This window comes from Trachemys scripta, chromosome 5 (genome assembly GCF_013100865.1).
Source record: "Trachemys scripta elegans isolate TJP31775 chromosome 5, CAS_Tse_1.0, whole genome shotgun sequence".
Taxonomy (NCBI): Eukaryota; Metazoa; Chordata; order Testudines; family Emydidae; genus Trachemys; species Trachemys scripta.
Window position 1 is genome coordinate 76,838,263 of NC_048302.1, and position 12,907 is coordinate 76,851,169.

General features: G+C 40.6%; 1 protein-coding gene across 1 annotated transcript in view; it reads left to right on the plus strand.

Annotated features, from left to right (window-relative positions):
- TENM3 (teneurin transmembrane protein 3) overlaps positions 1-12,907 on the plus strand; it is a 1,277,620-nt gene that overhangs the window by 424,495 nt on the left and 840,218 nt on the right. The window lies entirely within an intron of this gene.

A 12,907-nucleotide genomic window follows, 5' to 3' on the forward strand; every position in this document is an offset into this window, starting at 1 on the left:
TGCTTTCCTAAATACATTCTTAGATAATTGGAACATTACATGGGAATGTTGCTAGTTCAATGTTTATGATTGATTAATATAATTTGTTGTGTTGATGTGTTTGCACTCACATGGTATACTCCATATATTCAAATACATCTCCAATTTACAGTTTTAAACAGCAACGGTAGGCATACGTCTTCATATAGAACTGTGCATATAATTAAAAAAAAACTTTACAGTTTGCTTCAAAGATTAATCCTGAATCTTATGAGCATTGAAGCCAGTGGGGAAAGCTGATGACAACTTGGCTGTAAGGAATACTGATGTGCTCCTCCAATAATCCCTCATATTGACTATTAATGTTAGGACACTATAGAAATTTGGTCAACTTTCCTAAATGCAAAATCAGACTTTTAAGGATGAACCTTAAAGAAAAAGAGAAAACAGGAGTGTCTGGAAAATATTAAAACAGGAAAGTTGTCCTTAAAATGTGGTGCGTCTTAAGTAACTAGGAGACCATCATTAACAGGGCGACTAGGTTGTAATAATCAGAAGGAAAAAGAACTTTAAACACCAAAGAGATTTTAAAATCTCTCATAGAAATATTCACAGTAAAATCTTTCATAATAGAGACCAAAATGAAAATGACAAGCTATGAAATGATGGAGTGCAATGAATCATATTAGTAAGGTTGCATGAGTGAATGGAAGAATTTTGAGAAGGGAAACAGGAGCAAGCTGCATATGGTTGGAGAGGAGCACAAATCCTGATCTCCATCTGTGCATAAAGTGGAAAAACAGATGGTTAACCTTCAGCTTTGCTTCCCCACTCCTTTGAGAGGTGCTCAAAGGAAGATGGTGAGGCAGGACTGAATATAGCACACCAATTACATTCCTCAAGAGAAAGAAAGGAAAGAGTAGAGGGATATCTGCATAGAGAACAGGAGGAAACAACATCTTGAAGGAAGGGGCATTTCACGTCCATTCACTTCAGGACCCTGATGATAGCACATGTCTACACTGCAATAAAACACCCACAGCTGGCTCATGTCACCTGACTTGGGCTTGTGGCGCTTCGACTGCAGGGTTATAAAATTGCAGTGTAGACATACAGGCTTGGGTTGGAACCTGGGCTCTGGGATCCTCCCCACTTGGGGAGTCCCAGAACTTGAGCTCCCACCTGAGTCCAAATGTCTACAGTGCAATTTTATTGTCCCGCAAGCCTGAGTCAGTTGTCATGGCCCAGCCATGGATATTTTATTGCAGTGTTGACATACCTGTAATGGTTAAGGAAGCACTCTGAAGTTAGGGTGGTAGGAATAGAAGGCCCTGCTTGCTTATTAACTCTAGGAGCATTCAGGTCAATTTGAGTCTGCTTTGCCTTCTGGAAATAATCAAGTTCACACTAGAGGATCTTCAGAGACTTTACACAGATGTTACAATTGAAAGGTAGCAATTACTTTGTCATCTCATTTGCATAGCCACTGTACCGTAGTAAGATGATACATATTCTAACAGCCCACTGTGAGGATTTCTGGCTATGTAAAACTAGGGTATTTTGTTTTCGGTCTTGTAAATAGCGTATTCTGTACACCATGAGGATAGCTTTAAGGAGGAATGTGGGCCGCCTAAAAAACTATTTTGCTATTTCACTTGGTGAATCACTCTCTGCCTACTTACAAATAGACATTGAACGTTACCTAAAAGCAGCAAACATAGTGGCCTGCTGTTCCCATTGATTTCGATACAGATTGAATTTTTCCCCATCCAAATTGTTCTTACTTCCTTGAATGTGTTTGTGTTGAGTTAAGTCACAATAATAAACTATCACAGGAGCGCTGAACATTTTAGCTATTTCTTGAATAATAATTTTGGAAATATTACTTTTAAATAAATATTTCTCAGTACATTTGGAAGGTAAACACTTCTTTAGTATGACTCTTCCTAGCATAAATGAAGAATGTGAGTATTGTTTATATAGATCTGTTAGTATGCTGAGTGACTTATGCTTTGTATAGTCATCTGTTATAGTATGTATGGATTATTCATTGTGATTTTATATAACTACAATGTTACCTTCTGAAAACATACATGATCCTGAAATTATGAGAAACCTCAGAGGCACTTGGAAAGTAAATTAAGATGCAGCCTCAGAGCAACTGTCTCAGCACTTACTCTGCATGTGAGAGAGAAGGAGATCAGCATGCCTTGGTAGGCAGAATCAGCAACACTAGCCACTCCCTCCATTTCCTTGTGCATCAGAGCACTGGGAGGCAAGTTATGGGTACTCTCACACTGGTGTGAGAGTTCCTTCTCCCATTCTAGCATATCCAAAAAGGGTCAATCATAAACTGGCTCTTAGAAAATAAGACGCAACAAAAACAAAAGTTTATATCCCGTTTGTTTATTGCAAGCTATTATATTTTAAAATCCTGGGGAAAAAAACCCTTGTCTCTGAAATGTTTGGCTGATTTCTGCATCAACTGCTTATTTCAATGTGAAGACATGGTAAAGTAAATATGTAATAGTCCTTTGAGCAATACCTGGGTATGGGGTGGGATGTGATGAAATAAGAGTGGAGTTCCTACATACATACGTTCTGGTTCAGTTTCCTAACTTGAAATAACAATATGTACCTCTGTGACGGGGTTCGCTCACCACTGTGGTGCCTTCTGCTGGCTGTCCCAGGGATTAGTTCTGCTAGCCAGTGCATCCTTTTTTGATGGTGTCTTGCCACTTCTGCTCCAGGACGCATGTCATTCCTGGACTGCAGTGTCTTCTTCATGGCACAGCTCTCTGGATGAGTCATGCTCTGTTCTCCCCACTTCCAGGGGAACTGCAGTCCGCTGTCCAGCCACTTCCCTCAGTGGCAACTGCAGCCAGTAGTCTGGCCACTTCCTCCTTGGCTTTGTGGATTGGGGGGGACCTGGGTCCACCCATGACCCTGGCTCCAGCCCAGGGACCTGTAGATAGCTGCCACTTGCTGCGTTCCCTCCGACTGCTCAGTTCACTTCCCTGGCAACTTCCCCATGGCTCCCAGTACACTCATCGCCCTTGCCTCAGGGCCTCACCCTGCGAATCCCTGCAGCCAACCCAGAGCGGTCTTTAGCTCTCCCAGGTTGCTGCTAGCAGCACTGTTCTGTCCAGTGTGCTGGTACTCCTTCCTCCTGCTAGGAGTATGAGCTTATTGAAACTGCTCTGCCCTGCAATACTTCTTATATGGGCCAGCCCAGCTCTAATTGGCTGCCCCTCACAGCCCCTCTCTAATTGGCTGTCTCCTGCGCAGCCACCCTAGGGTTCTATTAATCACTTATGGGCCAGTGTGTGGCAGATGCCCCATCACAACTTCTAACAAACAACAAAATGTGTGCTTCCATCTTTTGTTCTTCTGTGCCGAAACAAGTTATTGACGTGACCCACTTCCAATTTATTTTGAGGAAAAATATCTGGATCCTAACTTCTTCCTAGTCTAAGATATTTTGGATGCATTCCTCTTCCTGCAAATACCAGAAGCACTGGGTTATGGTAATTGGTCACACTCCACCATCACTTCAGACTCTCTGGTTCTAATTATGCACACAGAACAGTGGTTCAGTACTTCCATATTATCTGTTACCATCCCACCTTTTAAAACCAAATTCTGGAACAGCAGTGAGCAGTATTCTTCCCTGACACTCCTATATTTAGAGGTGGGGTTTCTTTTCAGGGATTGTTCTGGAGAATGAGATCACTGCTAAGCTCCTTCCATCTGCTTGTTCTCCCCTTCCTCAGCTCAGCACAACTAGTCAAACACCGCACACAGAAGGCCAAGAGGTACTGGTCAATCTGTGAGACCCTCTCAGGAATCACAGATTGTGACACAGGTCATCAATTCTTACTTTTCCAAAGGAATGGACTTGGTGTAGATGGCTTTTTCTGGCCTCTGCATTCCCCCGCCCCCTTCCTCTCCCCCTCCAGCTGAGACTCTTCTAGAGAAACCTCTTCCAGGGTGGGTCCATAATCTAACGGACTCAGATAAATGGACAGTCCTTCCCAATAAAGGGCTCTTTAGAGATAAATCCAACCCCTCCACCTCAAATACCTGGTTCAATCCACCTTAAAAAGAAGAAACTTCTGGCTCCCAGCCCAGCATCTTAAGTGGGTAATCAAGTCACTTGGCAAAGAACATGGCATTTTTTTGGGCTTTCCATCTTCCCAAGAAAAAGATTTGGGTATTTCCTTACACTTAGGGTATTTCCTTACACTTCCACCATTTATTTTTCCAGTTATGAGAAACACTGGGACTTAAAGCCTGCCCTCCCCAACATGGTGCGGCAGAAGTCATCCCCAGAAAGAAAATAATCAAGTAACAAATTTTCCATGTTAAGACTGAAATAAAAAGTAAAGACAAAGAATGAAGGAATTAGCAGGGAGTCTAAATTTAAAACAGTGACCTTCTACTTAGGCAGCAGCTGTTCTGCCAGATGATTTGACAGCTAATTGGAGTTCTATTGCTGTTATTCTTAAACACTGCAAACATCACCTGTTTTAATTAAGGGTCATTGCTGATTAAATAAACACTCAACCCACTTTTTATGAATTATTTTCATAATAAATTCAAGCATACTAAAGATCTGGAAATGCATTTATTATTAAAATATTTGACAACTGTCTGTTACAATTGCAGCAAAATAGTCCCTTTAATTCCTGACTGATTAGTTACTACTTTGCATAAGCTTTAGATTTTATATGGGTCCCAAATGACTGTCAGAAACAGCAAGTAAAGGAACTCTTACATTAGGCGAAGGCTAGAGAGTAGTTTAATCAGTAAATAAACTGTGTTGATGTTACCGATGTTCTCTCTTTAGAATGAAAGCTTCTCAGAGCAAGCCCCTATCTTTTTAATGTAAAGCAATATAGATATAGATATAGACAGATATGTATGATGCTGAATAAAATAATAAATAGGCATTTGCCCTCAGATTATCATTCTGTTGCTTCAGGGTCTGTCTTGACTCTTCCCGGTTACTGTGTGCCCAAACAGTTACACCAGGCAAAAATACTCTTTACCATCTGCAGCTCGCCAGGAGACTCCACCCTTCCTAATGGACTTAGTACTGGCCATGGTGATACATACAATTTTTAAATTGCAGATTCTGAACATTTTCAATTCACACTTTCTTATAATTAAAAAAAAAATGAGATTTTTCCACCCAAACACCCATCCATCCTTAAAAATTTCCCCCCGTGAGTTGCAGAATCTTCACCTAGTAATATCAGAACCAGTGAATTTCTGGATAACTCTCTGGTTCCACATAGATTTTAGAGGTCTGGTAATGATCAAAAGAGGTGTTAAATACTAAGTTTAACTATACCAACAGACTTGCATCTGAAGAAGTGAGGTTCTTACCCACGAAAGCTATGCTCCCAATACTTCTGTTAGTCTCAAAGGTGCCACAGGACCCTCTGTTGCTTTATACCAACAGAGCATCTTTTTAGGCCTAAATATGTAGCTGTTATACAATTTACATGAATGACGATTGTGCGTGTGCTTTTATATCTATACACACGCGTGCACACACACAACACAAAATCCACTCAACGTATAAGTTATTGCAGTTTGTTTTTGTATGTTACATTACACTTTAACCAAAAGTGAATTTAGTGGGGTAAATGCTGGTATCACAGCAAACTATGTGCTGCCATTTAACAAACAAATCTTTTCAAATTTGCGTTCTTGTTTTGAATGAACATAATGTTATGTTTCCTGCATTCAACGTCCCATTATTGGTTTAAAATTACAAGTCCAGTTCCTCCTGACCAAACTCTTTCTTCCTCTTAAAGCAAGTTTTCCCTCCTCCCCCAACACACACACACTCTCACTCTCTCTCTCTCTCTCACTTCCCAAAAATGATTTCTCTAGAATTAAATCCAGAGCAGTATTGGTTACATTACAGTTACTTCTCCGGGCTCTACAAATAATCAGTCCAAAGGTAATACTTCTAGACACTTAGCATAACAGCTGGGAATCTAAAAATGTTTGCTTCTTGTATAAAGCTCTTATTCTGGCAGATTGACTGATATAATCTTTCTTTCTATTATCAGCCATCCTGAGGAATAATATTATACCATGGTCATTTTCTCTCTGCCCCAAATGCTAGAGCACTTTTCCATGTAAACTATCTAAACATAGTGCTTAGGGGTTCCATCTCATGGTGATGAGTCTAATAGGATTTTCCTCCAGAAAACTTGTAGGTAATCAGACAAGACAACTCTCAAGTTGTTTTTTGCTTTATCTTGGTCTCAGTTGTATCCAGGCAACTTTTTAGTATTTTATTTTACTCCGTGTATTTTACCCGCTGAATTCATATGGCATTTCCCATTTCTGATATAATGACTGAAGCCGTCTTTGCAGATTTCCATCCATTAGATCCACTTTGAATGTGAGATTCATCTTCAAGATATCACATTTTGTTGAGTTATGACTCCAGAATGGCATAGCTACCTGAGTCCTGTTCAGTTTAAAGTCTTTTTTTCCCCCTACATGAGCTGTGTATTTGTTGAGGAAAAATTCCATACTGGTGAGGAAGATGATGTTGATGCTCATGCCAAGCGATCTGTCACAATGTATTTATTTTTCTCACCTTTTAATATGTGGGGTTCCAGCTGTATTACTGAAACGGCTTAATGGATGAAACATTTGAAAGCTTAAGGATTCTCCAAAATCTCCTTTGTAGTTCTGCTGGGCTTTTTTCCTGATCCCCAGATCTAAACAGGCTTTTTAGTCTGTTAATCTGACATTAATGAATTAGGTTATTTTCAGTATAATGAGCTAATCGGGTAGAGAACAGCACATTTGCCAAATGTGGCAACAATTGACCAGGTTTCATGGCATTAAAGAGTCTTTTATGGAGTCCCCATATAAATGTTCTCCAATTAATGTATGGTCAGCATGTGTGTGTTTTGAATAATGATGCCACATTCTGGGCTCAGAGGGGAAATCCCACATAGAACATTCTCAGTTGCAACAACAACTTGTGTGATTAATAAATGTTCTGGATTTAATACAGTTTTACTGTTGGGAACACATTGTTTTATGAGGTATACTACGGTTTCCCTTTCCCTATGGTTTCCCTTTCCTCACTTGTCTTCAGTGCAGTCCACACACCATATAGAGTTCAGACTCACCCTCTTCCTGTGATTTGGTGTCAATACAACAATTAACAATGATATAAAGTTAATTTCAAACCCCGCCGCGGCCCCGCTCTCCCCGGTGAGCGCTGCCCCCCTCCAGGTGCCGCCCCAAGCACATGCTTGAAGGGCTGGTGCCTGGAGCTGGCCCTGCTTGTGTGATAATGAGTCAGCTGCCTGAGTCAGGAGAGCATACAGTGTTAGCAGAATCAACAATTGCCAACAGAGACAAGTGGTTCAAGCAAGCACTACCAGACTATTACATTTTTCATAAGAAAGAAGGAAAGGGGGAAGAGAATGTAAAAAGCTGTGCTGCATGCAAAAGGAAATAGCACAATCGTCAACTAAGCTGCCAACATATGTCCTGGGGAATTGATCCCAAAACTTCTTGCTTTAAAAGCACAACCCTCTCTAATACAAAAGAATATCCAACAGCTGTCATTAGTATTACAACAGTAGTTCTCAAACTTTTGTATTGGTGACCCCTTTCACACAGCAAGCCTATGAGTGCGACCCCCTTTATAAATTAAAGACACCTTTTTATATTTAACACTATTATAAATGCTGGAGGCAAAGGAGAGTTTGGGGGTGGTACCTCGCTACCCCCCATGTAATAACCTTGCAACCCCCCATGTAATAACCTCGCAACCTGCTGAGGGGTCACAATCCCCAGTTTGAGAACCCCTGTATTACAAACTTATTAACTCTTACTAGGCCAGCTGTTAACTCTTAAATCTGATTTTTAGCTCGTGGATGGCAGTGCTACACATATGCAGTAGTCAGTGCATATGAACCTCAGCTGATATAAATTAATTGAGCTCCACTGAAGTCAATGAAGCCACTCTGATTTACACCAACTGAGACTATAGTCTTACAAGTGTAGATCAAAAGAATAGCATTGCCTCTAGCTCTTCTAGAAATAATGTGTAATTAACCTGTTGCATTAATAGGAGCCCCTTCACCAACTGCAGTGGTGGAATGTCTTGGATGGGGAGGTATCACACACTACATCCCTGCCCAGGTCTTGTAAATAAGTAGTGTCCAAATGCCCAGATAGGATATGCACTAATGAAGGACGACTGCCAACAGTTGCTATGTCCCTCAGCAGGTTCAAGCCAAAATATTACAATGTTCTTCAACTAGAGGCAAGGCAGAAGAGAGTGGGTTGTTGACTTTGGCTATGCATTCCTCCTATTAAACATTTGAACAGTCCCACATTATGACACATACAGATAAGATGAACTAGTTCTGAATCATTCCAGGATCCATGTCACAGAAGGCGAGATCCATATACATCTTTGGAAAAGTAAACACCAAAAATTAGTGGATGCCATCTTGATAGTGGAGAAACCATAAAGAGTAGGCTAGAGCAAAAATCACCTTTTTTCCTAGTGTAGACACACTCTCAGGAAACCACCAGTCTGGTAGCTGAATCAGTGGTTACAAATAAATGGGGAAGAGGAAGTACAGAGAAAAAGTAAATGAACAGCAAAACTAAGAATTGCAAAGTGAGGAAAGCAGACAGTCAAGAAGCAAATAAATAAAAACAAAAAACCCTCACCCAGCCAAACAAAAACCCAAGAGCTGGGAAAAGGAGGGAGAATGGCTATAAGACAGGTGAAGCAGTGACAATGACTATGCACGGCATAAAGATAAATGTATGATGGATCCTAGGCACACAAAGAAGAGCTCAAACCCAAAACGGTCATGAATCAATATTTTAGAGAACCTGATGACTCTTTATTATCCCATTTTATTAGCTGTCAAAGGGAAATTCTGTGAATTCCTGTTATTGAAAGTCTTTGTAAATTATTTAAAAATTACTTACAAAATATTTTAGACAGAATGTTGATATCCATATTAACAGCAAGTTAAAGTTTTGGAATATAAGATAGTCATAGGTCCTGTTGTTTGATTTGCAATATCCTTTATACTTCTCTACAACTTTATTTTCCTTTTGGTTCACTGAAATTTAGAATGGTTTACTTTTTTGTGTACTTTTTTGGTTTACTTTTTTTAGAGTTCTCTCTAATGAGAAAAAAATCTTTAAAAAATGTAATTACATTGCATCCTTGTTAAAACAATGTCCTTTGGAGCTAAATACTTTGAATAGGATAAAGAGATGTTCTTTAAGAGTTATTTGTAATCAGGGCTATTAGGCAGACAGGTTTTGTGGGGTGGCAAATTTGTTAACATTTAAATTAATATTTCAATTAATTTATTGCACATTTGCATAGCTTTCATTATTGTTTATTTTCATTCCAAGCCCTTCATCATCATCACACTCTCAGGCTTCTCTCTATAACAATCTTTCCTTCATTTCCAATATCCAACCACCCACACTAGAGACATCCAACTCCTCAAAATCTCAGTCAAATGTATAACCTTAATTCTGACCTCAGCAAAATCAATCTAATGTACCTTTAGGTCTGTATTATAAATTCATATATTGTGTTATAACTGCCATTAAAATCTGAGGTTGAAACTAAGGTTGTGTAGAGGAATAAAATTTTGAAGAATTGAGTGTGTGTATTTTGCTGCATCAGAGAACAGAAATTCTCTATACAGTCCTCCTTCAAAGGCATCTATGATTAAAAAAAAATGTTTGTTGTGAAAATGTCTAACTTTTTCAGCCATTTTTGAGAAAACAAAACTGGCAAAAAATATACTTTTGCTACGATAATAAAAAATTGCAACCATTTTTTTCAGCAACTCTGGCTATTCACTCAGCAAGAGTAAAGAAAAATCTCATAATTTGGCATAGAAATAAGTTGGATATGTGCCTGCCATTCTATGGTGTAAATCTCTTTTGATTTGGCTGAGTTACAAGAGTTTTATAAACATACTTTGTTCATGCACGCTATTTTTTTTTTCACAACAGTAAGGGGCTTTTATAAGTTATCAAAGTTTTTTTGGCTTTATGCATATGTGCTCGGCCGAAGTTGAAAGGAATTTTAGATCATACTGTGTATTTTTAAATGTTCAATAAGAATAGCTTCCTGATTCTTGAGTACCTAGATTTTTCAACCTCCTCTCTCAATTTAATTTTTGTATGAAATGACTGATAATTTAGAGCCATTTTATGCCTGGCCTGGGCATAGATAAGCACCTGGAAAAGACTAGAGAAGATCTCCTCTCCCCTTCAGCAAGGGCCAGATGCAGTTGCATTTCCTGTGCTCTCCTGAATGTAGGTACTACTCTCTGCTACCTGAAAAGGGCAGAGAGGAAGCAGGGCTATGGCTCTTCTCCACACTGGCTAGTGGAGTTGGATGAATATTACACCCTTCTGGGGTGTGGTGCTCTGAGCACTCGCTCTATATATATACTCATTGTGGGGGACTCCCAAAGGCTTTGTCTCTCCTAAAGCTCCCCTCAGGACAGGAGGCTTCATACTACCCTCATGGCAGACCTCTAGTTTAAGGTCAAGCAAGTACTCTTGTAAGTAAGTACAGATTTACATTGGTATAGCTGAGCAGAAACTGGCTCAAAGGGAAGAGGCTGAAATGAAGCCTGTGCCTGGCCCAAAGCATAGCAATGAGTAGGGGAGTAGAAGGAGCCAAAACCATAGGTGAGAAGACACGTGCCAAGCTCTTTGTAATTCTCACAAATTGCCCATAGTAATAAAAGAAACCTCACCAAAAATACTCCTTGAGGTAGGTTGTTGTTTTGCTTCTACATTTACTAACTTGTCTTAACTTGTATTAACAAAACACAGTACGATAAAAAATATTTTTCAAGTAATTCTTTAATTGTTTAAATAAAATGTTACAAGTAATCCTATTTCCTCCCAGTAGCCTCCCAATTGTAATTTCATTCCAACCTCAGAGAAACAAGACAAGTAGTGTCAATACCCCTTAGCCATTTCCTGGTTGTGCAGTATCAGGGCTTTTAAGCAGAACTGAATCCCAACTCAGGTTTCATTCATTATAAATTTAGGCATACATGTTGAAATGTGTGCACAAAAGTATACTCTTACCGTAGCCAACTGAGGGCACAGATCCCTGAATAAACATACAAATACTCCTGTTGTTTTGTGTACAACCCTGAAATAGTGATTTTGATGCATATGTGCCTAAGATGGAAATTTTGAGTACTGTCATTTAAAAATGTGGACCTTTATATCTTTGTTATAAGTTGATGGTCACAGGTTTAATTTGTATTTTCCCCTGGAATTAATGGGACAATTTTTCAAAATTGGGTGCTTAAGATTAGGCATCCAAATCCATATTTAAACACATAAATTAAAGTGACCTAATTCTCTGATGTGTGATTTAAACCATAAGCTCTTCGGGGCCTGGACTGATCTTCCTCTTCCCAGGCATGTTCAAGAAACTCACTGTGATGGTTTGCCCCCCTTTAAGGTGCCACCTGATGTACTGGGATACCACTGAACCTGCCTGTTCCGCCAGCCTGGGCCCCCTTTACCCTGTCTTGCTGAGCCAGACTCCTAAGCCTCCTCTAGCACACACACAGGCAGGACCACACCCAGCTGCGGAAAGACACAGACACTGAGATCAGCTCTGGAAAGACTCAACTTAAGGGACTTGCCTCAGCACTCAGGTGCCCACCTCCCTTGGAGTGCAGACGCAAAGGTATATTGTTTTGCACTGTATAAAAATTGCTGCACAGTGCAAGCTCCTAAAAATTCTCCCTCTCCCTCGATGTGAAGAGAGATATGCACAGCTTCTTGTCTCTCCTCCCTCCCCCATGGATTGCAAAAGCTGGGTTTAATAATAAGCAAAAACAAGTTTATTAACCATAAAAGGTAGATTTAAGTGATTATAAGGGACAGAGCCATCCCTAGGGTACAGTGAATTGGGGTGGCCACCCCAGGCCCTGTGCTTTGGGGCGCCACAGGAGGCAGGCAGGGAGGTGAGGCGGGAGACAGCGGGTGAGTGGGGTGAGGAGGTGAACGGGGATGTGAGCAGCAGGCCGGCAGGCAGATAGTCAGGAGGAGCCCTCCTACCATGGACCATGAGATGGTTGAGTTCAGGATCCTGAAGAAAGGAGAGTAGCAAAATACGGACCCTGGACTTCAGAAAAGCAGACTATGATTCCCTTAGGGAACTGATGGGCAGGATCCCCTGGGAGGCTAATATGAGGGGGAAAGGAGTCCAGGAGAGCTGGCTGTATTTTAATGAAGCCTTATTGAGAGTGCAGGAACAAACCATCCTGATGTGCAGAAAGAATAGCAAATATGGAAGGCAACCAGTTTGGCTTAAGAGTGAAATCTTCGGTGAGTTTAAATTCAAAAAGGAAGCTTACAAGAAGGGGGAATTTGGACAGATGACTAGGGAGGAGTATAAAAATATTGCTAGAGCAAGCAGGGGTGTAAGCAGGAAGGCCAAGGCACAATTGGAGTTGCAGCTAGCAAGGGATGTGAAAGGTAACAAGAAGGGTTTCTACAGGTATGTTAGCAACAAGAAGGTGGTCCAGGAAAGTGTGGGACCCTTACTGAATGGGAGAGGCAACATAGTGACAGATGATGTGGAAAAAGCTGAAGTCCTCAGTGCTTTTTTTGCCTCGATCTTCACAGACAAGGTCAGCTCCCAGACTGCTGCACTGGGCAACACAGTGTGGAGAGGAGGTGAGCAGCCCTCAGTGGTGAAAGAACAGGTTAAGGATTATTTAGAAAACCTGGACATGCACAAGTCCATGCGTCCAGATCTAATGCATCAAAGAGTGCTGAGGGAGTTGGCTGGTGTGATTGCATAGCCATTGGCCATTATCTTTGAAAATTCATGGCGATCGGGGGA